This window comes from Capsicum annuum, chromosome 8, assembly GCF_002878395.1.
Source record: "Capsicum annuum cultivar UCD-10X-F1 chromosome 8, UCD10Xv1.1, whole genome shotgun sequence".
Taxonomy (NCBI): Eukaryota; Viridiplantae; Streptophyta; class Magnoliopsida; order Solanales; family Solanaceae; genus Capsicum; species Capsicum annuum.
In genome coordinates, this window is record NC_061118.1 from 58,938,039 (window position 1) to 58,952,326 (window position 14,288).

Genomic DNA, 14,288 nt, shown 5'->3' on the forward strand with positions numbered 1-14,288 from the left:
AGGTTAATCAAAAAGAGAAACCAAGCGATGGTGATGATCTTGGTAGCGAAGACTCCTCAGTGATTTCCCAATCAGACGAATCAAATGGGGAAAAATATTCCAAAATAAAAGAAATGGTACTAGAGTCAAAAAACGAATCAAGGCAAATCTCTTATGACGACTCTAGACCATTTTAAGGTAAAGATTCTTTGGAAGAGGCAATTTTGGAATTAAGGATTAGACCTCATTCAAACTATTTTTCAACATTATGCCTAGAGGATGTGATGAGAATCTATCCACCCAGACAAATGATGGATTGTGGGGAGACGAAGTACGATTCATATATCTTGGAATTTTATATTCCAAAGGAGCATATGGAACCCCATTCATAAATGGCCAAGGAAATCAACATCCGATGTGCAACTAGTAGTCTATTGATGTGCTCACATTTACCAAAGGAACGAAACCGAATATTCGACGTGAAGTTGGGTAAAAGATTTAAGTCTTCAACATGGCAAGATTAAAGTATACTTTCCAATTTTTCACCTCTTCAAAACCTCATCTTGGAAGATCTAAATCTTTTTTCCCTCCACCGATCATTGCATATTGAGCGAATGTCCTCTAAGTGGAGATACAAAAGAAAATGGTGGAGGCGTCACACCACGACGTTAAACTAAGCGCTCGATGGGAGGCAACCTATCACGCCATGAAAGGTGGCCCGTATCCTTTTTATTTATTCGTGATAAGTATCTTTTATTTCTGCATTTATTCATGCATTATCCAAACAATATTGGTGCTTAGAGAAATATTGATTGAAAGTGAAAATAAACATGTGAAAATGGCATATTAGATTAAACAGTGGAGTGCAGGGGAGCTAAAATCTAGTATCAGTTACTGCAACTGCGACCCATGTCACTGAGATCATGGAGGCCACGTGACTGCAATCTTGGAATTAGGACCACAATCATGGTCATATTAATTTAAATGACCATCCAAATGCCATTTTTCTCATGCATCTCTTTCAATTTCTGTCAAAATTCGCTCAAATTTTGGCTTGGTGTTATCCAAGTGTCAGTTCTTTCCAATTGCATCATCAAACTTGGTATGTTGTCTCTATTCCCTTGATCTTAATGTAATTACATGCTTAGAACTTATAGTTTAGGAAAAGGCCTAAAATATCATTTTCAACACTAAATGCATGCTTGTTTGCACTAATTGTTATGGTTAGCTATTGTAGGTGTACACACTAATGGGGAAATCTTGAGTACCTAGATTTAGGCCCTAAATAGTCGAAACTAATGTGTACACCACCTATTCAAGTCAATGACCCTATGTACTCCATGCTAAATTCTTTTATCTTGGGGGGTATAATCATGATATCTAGGCTCAACATCCTTAGTCATAAAGTTTATACGCCTAGTAGAACATAAATTTATGTTTTGACTAATGTGTAGAACTGTTAAATCTGGTCTTAGGTACTGTGATCACGGTCCTGATTGCCGTGATTGTGGCACCGCAGTTGCGCTCACTGCTTTACAATTACCATACCCGAGGGCAGTGTTTGCAAAAACAAAATTTTTTACACATCCATTTCTGCGCCCAAAACATTCTAAAACACTACCATATGAATCTATATGATTAATCAAGCATGTTTTTGAGATATATAAGAGAGCATAGGTGGAAGAGTATGCTGTGGATACATGGTGCTTCCAGGCCCCTATATCTTCCCACTTAGATTCAGGGGTAAGGGTGCCCCAGTTTAAAGCAAGAAAAAGCAGATGGACGCCAGCAAATCATCCTAAAAGGACAAGAATTCTTGTAGACCTTTGTCATCAAACCCCCTTGATGGCATCTCAGGTCAGATGTAGAAGGTTAGGGAGCTAGTGTCCGAATTTTCTCAGGGACTAGGAGAGTCTAATATTTGCCACTCATATGTGACTCGATCGGATTATGACATATACCGTGAGGATTAGAAAAAGCAAGGAGCCACTGTTGTTGGATTGGAGAGAGCCTACTCATTCTTAGCTGGATCACACAGAGATCTCAGGGACTCATATGAGAAGGTGACAAAAAGAGAGAATAAAAGAGATAAGTTCTTCAAGAAGCTATGGAAAGGGGTAAAGGGCTTCTTCAAGGGGCTCAATCCTGATGAGCGACTACCTTTACCAAGGTTGGATTGTAAAGATGAGGCTCCTGCTAATTGGTCAACTAATGATGCCAGTGATGAGCTGAAGAGTCAACGGGAGAGGATAGCTCCTGATGCATATTCAGAGAGACCCCTTTACTTTGGCTTTATTGCACATGCAATGAGGACATTGCTTTCCTTGTATTTTGGGGTGCCTTGGATTTGTATTATTTTTATGATGTGTTGCTGGATATTCTTTTTTATGCTGATTTGACATTCTGGATACTATTTTTTTTTGTTTTGTTTTTGAGATTCTATATTTGGGCACTCTGATGGTGCCCATATTTTTATGGATTATCATGGTTTTTAGTTTAGTTTTACTTTTTATTTTTTTTTATTTTTATTGTAATGATGCATAATGAGCTTTGTCTTATGAAAGATTGAGTGATGACATTCTTAAGGTAAAGAGTTGTGTTTAGGTTTTGAGACATAGATCAGTGGAATTCTATGTACCCATATCATGTCATGAATGCAAGAGAAGTCTAAGTACCCGTGTTATTATAAATTGTAAAGTTGGTATCACATTGTACACCATTAGTAAAGTCTGAGTAACCATATGATTGGTTTGCCTTTTTTAGCTAAATTGTGAGACTAAGGCTTCGGTTGTTTCCATGTTTAGCAAATTGTGCTTGGTGCTAATGGAAAACAAATAACCCTCTCTGTCCAAATTTTTTTTTTGTAAAAATCAAGGTCATGGATGTGAACAATATTGAAACAAAGATTTTTTATTGTTGTGACTCCATAAATAGTTGAGTTGTTAATAGAAATAGGTACTCCAATAAGGGAAATTTAAGCCCCCTTGGCAAATTTTGCATGCCATGTGTGGTGATCTTTTTGTATTCATCTTTGGTATACTTTTGTTATCTAAAACTCTCCTCGGTAGTCTTTCAAAGCTAATTTTGATTGTATTTGGTTGGAGAGATGATTTTAGGCCATCTTTATGATTTTGTAAGCCATTTTATCCTAAAAAACCTACCCAAGCATGAATGTAATCCCTAGTTACCTACTTTGAGCCTTTGGATCATTCTTCGGCAAACATATTACATGTCGTGAACCAATTTTTTTATCCCTTTTTTTTCTTACCCTTCTTAAACTTAAAATTGCAACATAAGGCTAAAAGCCTAGGTTGAGGGTGGTAAAGATTGACAGAAATAAGTTTGGGGCCACAAAGTTGCAAGCGAAATACCTATTGTACCTTAGCATTAAAGATAAATGAATAGAAAAAGGGAGGATCAAACAATGGAATGAAATATATAAAGTTTCAAGAAAATAAAATTGGGTGAACAATAGAAGAAAAAAATAGGCCATAAAAAGAGAAAAAAAAAGAGGAGTGGCCTATGGTAAAAAAGATGAATTAAATAGTGTTATGTATATGTTCAAGGAAGGATGTATCCATGTTGTTCCCTAATGATATTCGACCCTAGCCCAAACATACATTACAAGATCAAAAAGTCCTTTGAGATCTTCAACCATTTACTTTCTTTGTAGTGGCGAGTGAAAATAGAGGCAAGCGTATGGTATGACACTTGTTGCATAGAGATTTATTTTATGATGGAGAGGGTTTTTGCACTTAAAATTTCTTGTTACGTATCTTGTGACGTTGGTATTTGAACAAGTTGAGGTGGGTGATTTGTCACTTGCCGAGCAACAAGGCAATGGAGTATAGCTTATTTGTGGTAAAAAAGGAGTCATGTATAGAGTGTTGGTTTTTGTTTCTTGGTTGCTCTTTGAAGTCTTGTGCATCCTTGGATATTGCATCTTATGATAAGGGGGTTTATTGAAAATAGCATAGCCTGTCTGCATTGAGCTACTTGTGGTAGTGACTCAGCTTGAAGTCATTGTGATCTTTAAGGCATGAAGTTTGGTCATATATAATTGTTTCTGAATGGTAAGAGGTGGTCTTGCTTCATGACAAGAAAAGATTTTAGTTGGGGGTATTGATGAGGGGACTTTTTACAACTCATTTGCACTCAATATTCATGCACATTACCATGTTTTTAATGAACAAAATGAGACATAATTTTGATTGAATGCACTAATATCTACATTTTGCAGGCACATATTTGATTAGATGGAAAGATGTGGAATGGAGCTTAAAATGATCAAAAGGAAGTACGAAATTATAGTTGAAGATTTAGAGAAGGAATTGGCCTCAGTTACTGAGGTCGTGGTCAGATGACCACGATTGCGGCAGTCAAGTAAAGTCAATTAACCACGGTTGCAGAAGCTAATCTCGATCGCGGTAGCAACCAAGCCTGTGCGATCGCGGCATGGCAAAAAGATGCAGCCCAAGGGCAAAATTATAAATGCAGTGGCTGATCCCATATTTGATAAAAAGACTCAAACCTTAATAATTCTTCATATTCCATCTTCCTCAATAGTTAGGTTTTGTTATTGAGTTCATAGCCTCCATACTTGGAGAGTAAAATACTGTATAAGTTTTTGGTGAAGAATACATTGGAGTAGCCTATAAGTGGAGGAATAGCTCATTTCCATTAGAGATTTATGGGAGTCCAAAGTTTGAAGTAACATTCATCGAGTGTTCACTAAATTATTTCAATGCAGATTATGGGTATATCTTTGCTTATTTATCTTATGTGTAGCTAGATCTCCCTCTTGGGGTTATGTATGAATAGGAATTAAAGTATTTGTGGTTTGTTAGTGGTAGCTTCGATTTAATAGTTTATGTTGATGGGTTTTATCATTGCTTGACCAATTTGGTTGGGATTTGTAGGTGAAATCCCCAAATACCCATATGGGTTTGATAGGTGAAAGCTCCAAACTCTAGAAAGCTCAAAACCATTTTCGAAAGAAGGGTTTCGGGTGAACTTTAGGAATCCATATCATCTTTGAAAGAGAGATATGGAGTCCAAAGAAATGGTAGACAATTATGTGTATAGTTAGCTAATCTAGCACTATCTTAGACATAAGGGTGGTTGTGAAGTTAACTATACTATGGGTATTATCCTATAAATAGGGATGCCTAAATTGAGGTTTGGTTACTAATTGTTGAACACACCAATTAGGTATTTGAAACAATCAATGGGTTAAAGTTTGGTGTTTTGTTGAAAGACTAGCATCAAAACCTATAACCGAACCTACCTACATTTGACCTACTAATAATGAAGTTAACCTTTAGCATCAATATGTCACTTCCTTTAGTAATACATAATCCCAAGATTCGTACCTAATTGATAGAACTCTAATTATTCATAGCCCTAAATTTATACTAGTAAAAACACAAAAAGAAACATTAGTGTTGATACTTATCTCCCCCATTTTTATCTTTGTGTAAAACTTGTTTGAATTTAGCAAGTATCCATTATTGGAATTAATTTGATTTCCACTCACATTGTTCTTCCTAGATTCAACCAAGACACCAAAGTAGAGTAAATATATTAACGATGACTGCCTTGCACTTAAATTGATGTGTAAGTTGAGTGTTATCAATATCGATGAGTTACGACAAAGGATTTTGATTGAGGCACATGAGTCGTCCTATATTGTTCATCCTAGCTCGACTAAGATATATCATGCTCTAAAGGCGTTATATTAGTGGACTGGTATAAAAAGGGAAGTGGCTTATTTTATGGCCAAGTACATGGAGTGTCAATAGGTTAAGATTGAGTGCATGAGGCTAGGAGGGTTGTATAAAGATATTGATTTGCCCAAATTAAAATGAGAAGTGATCAAGATGGACTTTTTTACTTGTCTTCCTTGGTCTCAAAACCAATATGATTCAATTTGGGTCATCGTGGATAGGATGACTAAATCTGATCACATTTTGCCAGTGCGGACTACTTTCTCGATGGAGAATTATACAAAGCTGCATCTTTAGGAGATTGTAAAGCTGTATGGGGTGCCTATTTCAATTATTTTTTATCGTGGAACACAGTTTACATGTCACTTCTGGCGATCTTTCCAGAAAGGGTTAGGGACTAGGGTGAGTTTGAGTACTGCTTTCTACCCGTAGAAGAACGGGAAAGTGGAGAAAACTATTCAGACATTAAAGGACATTCTTCGGGCTTATGTGATTGACTATGGTGGCAATTGGGTTTAGCATCTATATTTTGTGGAGTTTACTTACAACAATATATATCATTCTATTATTGGTATGGCCCCTTTTAAGGCATTGTGTTGTAGGAGGTGTAGATCTCCTATTTGTTGGTTTGAGCTTGGTGAGAAAAATATGTTTTTTCCCAACTTTGTTTACTAAACTATAGAGAAGATGGAGGTACTCAGGAGAGGCTTAAGACTGGCCAAAGTCACCAAAAGTCCTATGCAGATGTTAGGCATAGAGACTTGAAGTTTGAGGTTGGGGATAAGGTTTTTCTCAAGGTAACTCTAATGAAAGGAGTAGTAGGGTTTGTCTAGAAAAGGAAGCTCAGTCCCCGGTATGTTGGTCCATATAAGTTTTTGCAGAGAATTGGCAATGTTTCTTATGAGGAGGAGTTGCCTTCCAGCTTGATCTTGGTTCATCTGGTCTTTCATGTTTCCATATTAAGGAAGTGCATTGGTGATCCTTCTTTGGTTATTCCTTTGGAAGGATTAGGTAGCTTGAACTCTCTGTCTTATGAAGAAGTCCCGATTGAGATATTTTATAGGTAGGTCCATCGGTTGTGGACCAAGGATCTGGATTCAATTAAGGTTTTATGGTAGAACCATAAGGTGGAAAAAGCTACATGGGAAGTGGAGGAGGACATGAAGTCCAAATATCTATATTTGTTTTCAGCTCCTGGCATTTGTGTGGAAGGTATGTTTCTTCAACATATCTTTATTTTCAGAGTTCATTAAAGGAAAGATTAATAACTTTGACTATTTTTTTCAAACATTGTTAAAGTTTGGAAGTATATTTTATAATGCAAATGACTCGTGCATGTGGTTACCCCTACCTTATCCGTCATTCAGGGATGAATGTTCCTAGTGGGGGAGTCTGAAACACCTTTATTTCTTGACCTTAGAAAATTTCCTGGAATTTAGGTCTCTGGACCAAATACAAATTAAGGGAATGAGACGTATGTTGGGGTGTTAGAGCTCATGATGGAGGCATAAATGACCAAATTCTTGATCAAGACAACATTTAAATAGGCCTTACCTAGGCATCAGAAAGTGCAATCACGCACACACACTAGGCCATGATCACGGCTCATACATTCACACACACTACAATCGCGGTATCTCTCTCTATGACAGGAAATGATTGAAGCATTGAATTTGGTTGCAAGCTTTAACCCATGCCTTAGGATGTATCCAGAGTTTGATACTAGCAAATGAGATATGTAACAATAAAGATTTTGATATTTTGGATGCGCTAGTAAAGTCAGATTCTGTATCTGAGGTTGTTTTACTTATGTTTTTTCTCAGTGTCCTATTGGAAACAATAAAGACTTTAATAAAGGAAATTGGTTCTAAAAAACAAATAGAATGCCCGATAATCAAGCTATCGGTTCCAGCAAGTCATGGAGAAGATCTACAAGTGAAAATAAGCAGGAACACAAAAAATGACCTAAAGGGTCATTATAATATCCACTTCTACGAAACTTTCATCCCTAAAAGTTAATGATGAGCAAAAAAATACTTGAAGTCTTGAACAAATGAGGATACTGGGCTTGCATCTCGATCCTGATATCCCAACTGTCCTCCTCCATCGGGTTGTTCTTCCACTGAATCTTTTCTACAAGAATTTCCCTAGTATGTAGCCATCTTACATAACTAGCCTAAATAAGCATGGGCTCCTCCACAAAGGTCAATTGCTCATCTAACTGGAATAAATCCCATCTAAGTACATGAGATAGATCTGGAGTATACTTTTACAACATAGAGACATGGAAAATTGGATGAACAACAACAAACTCTAGAAGTAAAGCTAACTCATAGGCCACCTTACCAACTACATAAAGAATCTTAAAAGGACCAATATAGCGAGGGCTAAGCTTACTTTTCCTTCAAAATCTCATCACACCTCTCATAGGTGAAAAAAAAAAGAACACATAATCACCAACTCCAAATCTCAAGACACAGAGCCTACGGTAGCTATAGGCCTTCTGCCTACTCTAGATTGCTCTCAGCCTATCCTGAATTATCCTTACTCTATCTAATGAGTCCTATATAAAATCTATACCACGGGTTCTCACCTTGGAAGTCTTAAACTATCCTATTAGATAACGACATATCCTACCATATTAAGCCTTATAAGGAGATATCTCAATGGTCGAATAAGAAGTGTTATTATAGGACAACTCTTCCACTCCTAAGTGTTGATCCCAATGTCCTCCAAAATCCATAACATAGGCTTAGAGCATATACTCAAGAACCTGAATAGTCTGCTTAAATTAATTATCTATCTATGGATGAAAGGTTGCACTCAAATCCACTCGAGTACCCAACGCCTCCTATAATGCTCTCCAAAATCTCAAAGTAAATATAGAACCATGGTCTGATATGATAGAAATAGGCATTTCATGCAAATGAACTATCTCTCAAACATAAATTTGGGCTAATCTCTTAGCACTAAAGGTCATCTGAATAGGAATGAAATACGCTGACTTGGTCAAATAATCCATAATAACCCAAATACCATCATGACCACGGGAAGTATGAGGAAAACCACTAATTATTTGCATGGTAATCCTTTCCTATTTCCTCTTGGGAATAGGTAACCGTTTAGTCAATCCACCTAGATGTTGATGCTCGGCCTTAACCTACTGACTATATAGACAACAAGCTACAAAGTCTGCCATATCTCTCTTGATCTCACTCTACAGTAAAGTTGCCTCAAATACCTGTATATATTTGTTGTACCAGGATGAATGGAATATCTTGAATTTTGAACCTCATGGATAATTGACTGAATTAAGTCATCAAGTTGGAGAACACAAATACGACCCTGAAACCTTAAACTACCCTTAAAATCGACTATGTGTCTTCCTGACTCACTACTAGTCACTTGATCAAGAATAAAACACAAATTTATATTCTCATACAAACGATCACAATATTCTAAAATAGGAGGGATGATCTGAGGTTCTTTAATGTACCTTAGTGTTGTTATCCTAGCTTATTTAGCCTTATTTTGAGGGCAACTTGTGTGCTTAATGTGTTAAAGATGATATAAATAAGAATCTAAGTGTTTATATATTTTATAACAATGTTCATGGTGTCTTTCAAACAATTTTGTACTTAAATTTGTCACTTAGTGTTCAAAAGTGAAAACTAGTGTTACTAGCTTGAACTAGGTATTTGTCTAGTTGATCTCAATGGATTCTATTGTGTTTGATATGTTTATAATGGTATTATTGTGTCATTATATTTTTAAAGATTTGTTTATAATGTTCAAGGTTTAATGGAATCAAGCCAAGAGTCAAAACAATAAGTTAAATATCAACGTTGGCAAGCCCAGTTATAGCTTGAGTTTCTAGTTCACCATTCTTTATATTATGTTATTTTGAGCTCTAATCTGTGGTGTTTGATGATATATGATACTTGGTGATTTGATTATGATTATATATGAATGATATAAACGCTTTAAATTAAGTGAAAACAATACCACAAGTCTAGGAATGGATCAACAGAAGCACAAGACACAACTTCACAAAAAATGGGCACTTTGGATGTCACCAGTACAAGTAGGACCTTGACAAGGGTTGTGGGGTGCATGCTATACATTGGAAGATTACTAAGGACCCAATTTAGTGTTCCATCATTACGATCCCATTTTGAGACCCCATCCTGGCAGAATGACCCCTGCGACGCGCCCCTTGTCCCAGAAGGCAAAAAGCCTTATTCTATGAATAGAACACTTGAACTTATTGTTATTAACCTTGGACATATCTAATATTTAGAGAGGGGATTGTCAACACTTATTTTAGGGTTTATATATCTTTACTTTAACTTTTTGATGTATTATATCATGTATTAAAGAATCTTGATTATGGTTATGTCTATTAGTGGCTAAATGCCCCATTTTCGGGGTTACGACCAAGAACATGGTTACTTTTGCTTTGAATTGAGTTTTTTTGGGATTTATTATCAGAGTAGGTTGTTTTTTTTATCCCTTTTTAACAATTTAAAGGAGTATCTAACATTATAAAATATATATTATTGGCCTTGTTATCTCGAGATAGGGAATAAGATGATAAAACATAGGGATAAATAGATTAAGGTTCTTATTTTCTTATGAAATAAGGAATTTTAATTAGCCTCCAATATTGGTATATACCTATAAGCCTTACTTGGTTCACTATGGGGTAAAATATAAATGGGTTTAGCTTAGTTATCACATCCCGCTCGACGATGTAGTTGTGGGTCTAAGTTAGATAGGTCATTAGAGGTCGGGAGATAATGATCATAAAATCAACCTCTTGAATCAACAACCATGATAAGTAATCTAATGAACGAGGTTCAATAGTGTAGTATGATTGTTCATATTTCTTTAACCCTGGGCTTTCATACATTTATTTTCCAAAGTCTTTACTTTACCGCATTAGTTACTTTACTTTAAGCTCATAAACTTTATAAACACTTTTATTTATGTTTGCTCTAGTTTAATCTTAATAGTTAAACCAGAATTGGATAGTTGTTTAACACAAGTCTCTAAGGGATGGATATTTGGCTTATTCAAGGCCACTGTATTACTTAGTGAGACTACATACACTTGTGTGTACGCTTGGGCATAATCAAGTTTTTTGTGTCATTGTCGGGGACTAGTAAATATACAACTATCTTGTTTTCATTTTATCTATATTGAGTTGTACATAGCTTAGTAATTTCTCTTTTTAGTTTCTTTTACTTTTTTCTCTCTCTCTTCTTGATGTGTTAGATAGGATAGATGGTTTTCAAGTGATGATGATTTTTATTTTTTTTGTGGGGGACCCCATCGATTGGCTTTTTGTCCAGATTTTGATAGAAGTGCATGGATAGGACATTCACAATATGAGGTGGATATTTTCCTATCTGTGTAGCAGACTACAAGTTGGTGTACAATTTGTGGTAATATAGTCTTTGTGCAGCTATGTGTTCTGTCAATCCCAATTCAGAAATCTTTGTGGGATATGCTCAAAGGCCATATTATGTCAACACCCACAATCAAACATGGCAGACTCCTCAACCAATTCAATCATGGAACCACCAGAAACAATAATTTTAGCAGTAGAGGGTTCAAGAAAATAAGGCCACGACTCAAACTAGAAATATGGAAGAGATGCTGAAATAAATTTTAGAATCTTATGTAGAGTTGGCAAAAGACATGAAGAACCAATAGGTGTCTACAAAACAGTTGGAGAATCAGCTGGGGCAGATGTAGCATGAAGAAAATACCAGGACTCAAGGTGGTTTTCCAAGTGACACTAAACCTTCTAACCAAGTAGTGGAAATCACTTTGAGGAATGATAAAGTGCTGAATGAAGAACCTCTAAAGACAACTAAGGAGGTATATCAAGAGTTGACTCTCCAACCAGATACAAACAAAGTTACTGATAATTCAAGAAAGTTTGAGTACTCAAACACTAAAATTGCTGAACTGGTGAAGGAGATACCACCACTACCATCTCCACAGAGGCTGAGTAACGCAAAGAAGGATACTATTCACTATATGGAATAGACACACAAATCACAATCATTAAGTTGCCATCTTTATCTTGAGACTAAAATTAAGAAGGTGAATAGGAGTGAGGATGATTTGGATTGTGTAAATTTTGAAGTGGTATTGGTTGGGCCTCACTCAAAGAACTTTTCTACATTATGTTTAGATGATGTCTCATCTATCGAATCATCTAAAATTGTAAGAGAGTGTGAAGATGAGGCACATGAATCCTATATTATTGATTTTGCAATAGATAAGCAACATAAAAACATACCTCACTTCAAATCCAAATGGTTTACCATGCACCATCCATTACTCGGTTCCTTAATATTCATACCACCACCCTATGATCAAATCAAAAAGATGGATGTGAAGTTTGTGGTGAAATTTATATCTTAAAGATGGAGAAAAATATTAATTGGGCTATGTCGCGACACTGAATCAGGTATTTCTTAGGAGGCAACCCGAGTTAAGGTATGTTTTACTTTTAGTATTTTAGTTTTTACATAACTATTTTTTTTTTTGGAGTCACAAGTTGATGGGATATTTGAGTATTAGAAAACATGAGCTAAGAAGCATGACGAAGACTAAGTGTGGGGTCCCCAGACTCTCTTGATTTATAAAGATGCTACTAGCTAGGCGTAGAGGCCTCAGGATGTATTTTCTATCTCTACTTTTAAGTATTCTTTAGGGACAAAGTATATTTTTAAGTGTGGGTGGGAAAATTCCTATTTTAGGGTAAATTGTTAGGATTAAGTGAGATATTCTTGTTGGTGTTATATTTGATTGCATAATACAGGTATTTTAATGGTAAAAAGCATGTTGATTATATGAATTGCTACTATTGAGACTTCCAGCCTCAAGTTTATGACTCTTGTACTTGTTGGCTTAATTGGAATTAATGGCATTGTTTAGCTGAGAGTCTATGACGATCCTACTTGAGTTGAGCATGTGCCATGTGTGATGTGAGGTTGTAGTATATTCCTTATTGCATTTGATATCTAGAACTTGCCTGGTGTGTGTGCAGCATGAAATTAAGAGTTTGGGTTTGTAGATGATATCGTTATTTCTTGATGGCCATGTTTATACCTTTTTTTTTTTTTACCTATCCTTGTGTATTATCCTAGTTAACCCCATTGAGCCTTTAGCTTTTTCTTTGGAAGCCTTAGATGTTGCCTAATCCCTTCTTATATTGACCTTAATTAGATCCAAATCTCCTAATCACTTTAATGAAAAATTAGTTATGTTGAGGCGTTTGAAAGTCGGGTAGGAGAAAGGTGAAATTGAATCCTCAAGGTAATAGTTATTGGTGTGTAAAAATAGATGTCTTGTGTTTGTGAGTTGAGGAATTAAAAGAATAAAAAAATTTCAAATTAAATTATTTGTATTGAAAATACTCTCACCATAGTGTTCGTGAAAGAACTTAATGAGATAGGGAAAAACAAAAGATATGGGTAGATAGAAGTAGTGGAAGTTGGTTGTTGAAGGTTAATTAATTGTAACATGTGATGTATTAAAGCGCTTAGGGAAATTAGTCACTATTCTTGGCCAAAATAGTTCCTAGCCATCCCTTCGCCTACATTACAACCCATGAAGACATTTTTTATCCTAAGCTTCGACATTCTGATATTAGTGGAGTACTACACTAATGGCAAGCCTATGGTTCATTGTGTGCAACTTGTGAATTTCTTGTAAGAGTGAGCAGAATTTGATTCTTGTACCCATTTTGTAATAAATTTCATCTATGTCAGTAATTAGGGGTAACTCTCTTGTTGTAAGGGCATATGTTTGATAGTGATTGGGTAAATTGTATGATATCTTTGACTGAACAATTTGCATGAGTCTGCCAACTACGTGAGTCAATTCTTGAGGCAAGGATGTTTTGAAATAAAATTCTTGAGCTTTCAATTGTCTTTACGACATGTTTAGTGTTGAAAATTATGTTCTGTGTAGTCATTATAGTACTAGATTGAGTATATTGCATGTAATAGAAGTGTGGGGTTACCTCAGCTTATGATGCTTAGAGTAAAGATTTGTTTGAGGACGAACAAGGCTTTAAGTTTAGGGTGGTGATTTGAGGTGGTTTTATGCACCTTAGTGTTGTTATCCTATCTTGTTAAGCCTTGTTTTGAGAGCAAATTGTGAGCTTAATGTGTTAATGATGATATAAATAAGCATATAAGTGTTTAAGTATTTGATTACAATGTTCATGGTCTCTTTCGAACAAGTTTATACTTAAATTGGTCACTTAGAGTTCAAATGTGAAAACTAGTGTTACTAGCTTGAGTTAGGTGTTTTTCTATTAGATCTCGAAGGATTCTATTATGTTCAATGAGTTCATAATGGTATCAATGTATAATTATGTGTTTAAATTTTTTTATAATGTTCAATGGTCAATTGAATGAAGCAAAGACTCAAAACAATAAGTTAAAGATCGATGTGGGCAAGCCCAATCTTAGCTCGAGTTTCTAGTTCACCGTTCTAGATATTGTGTTATTTTGAGCTCTAATAAGTGGTGTTTGATGATATAGGATTATTGGTTAT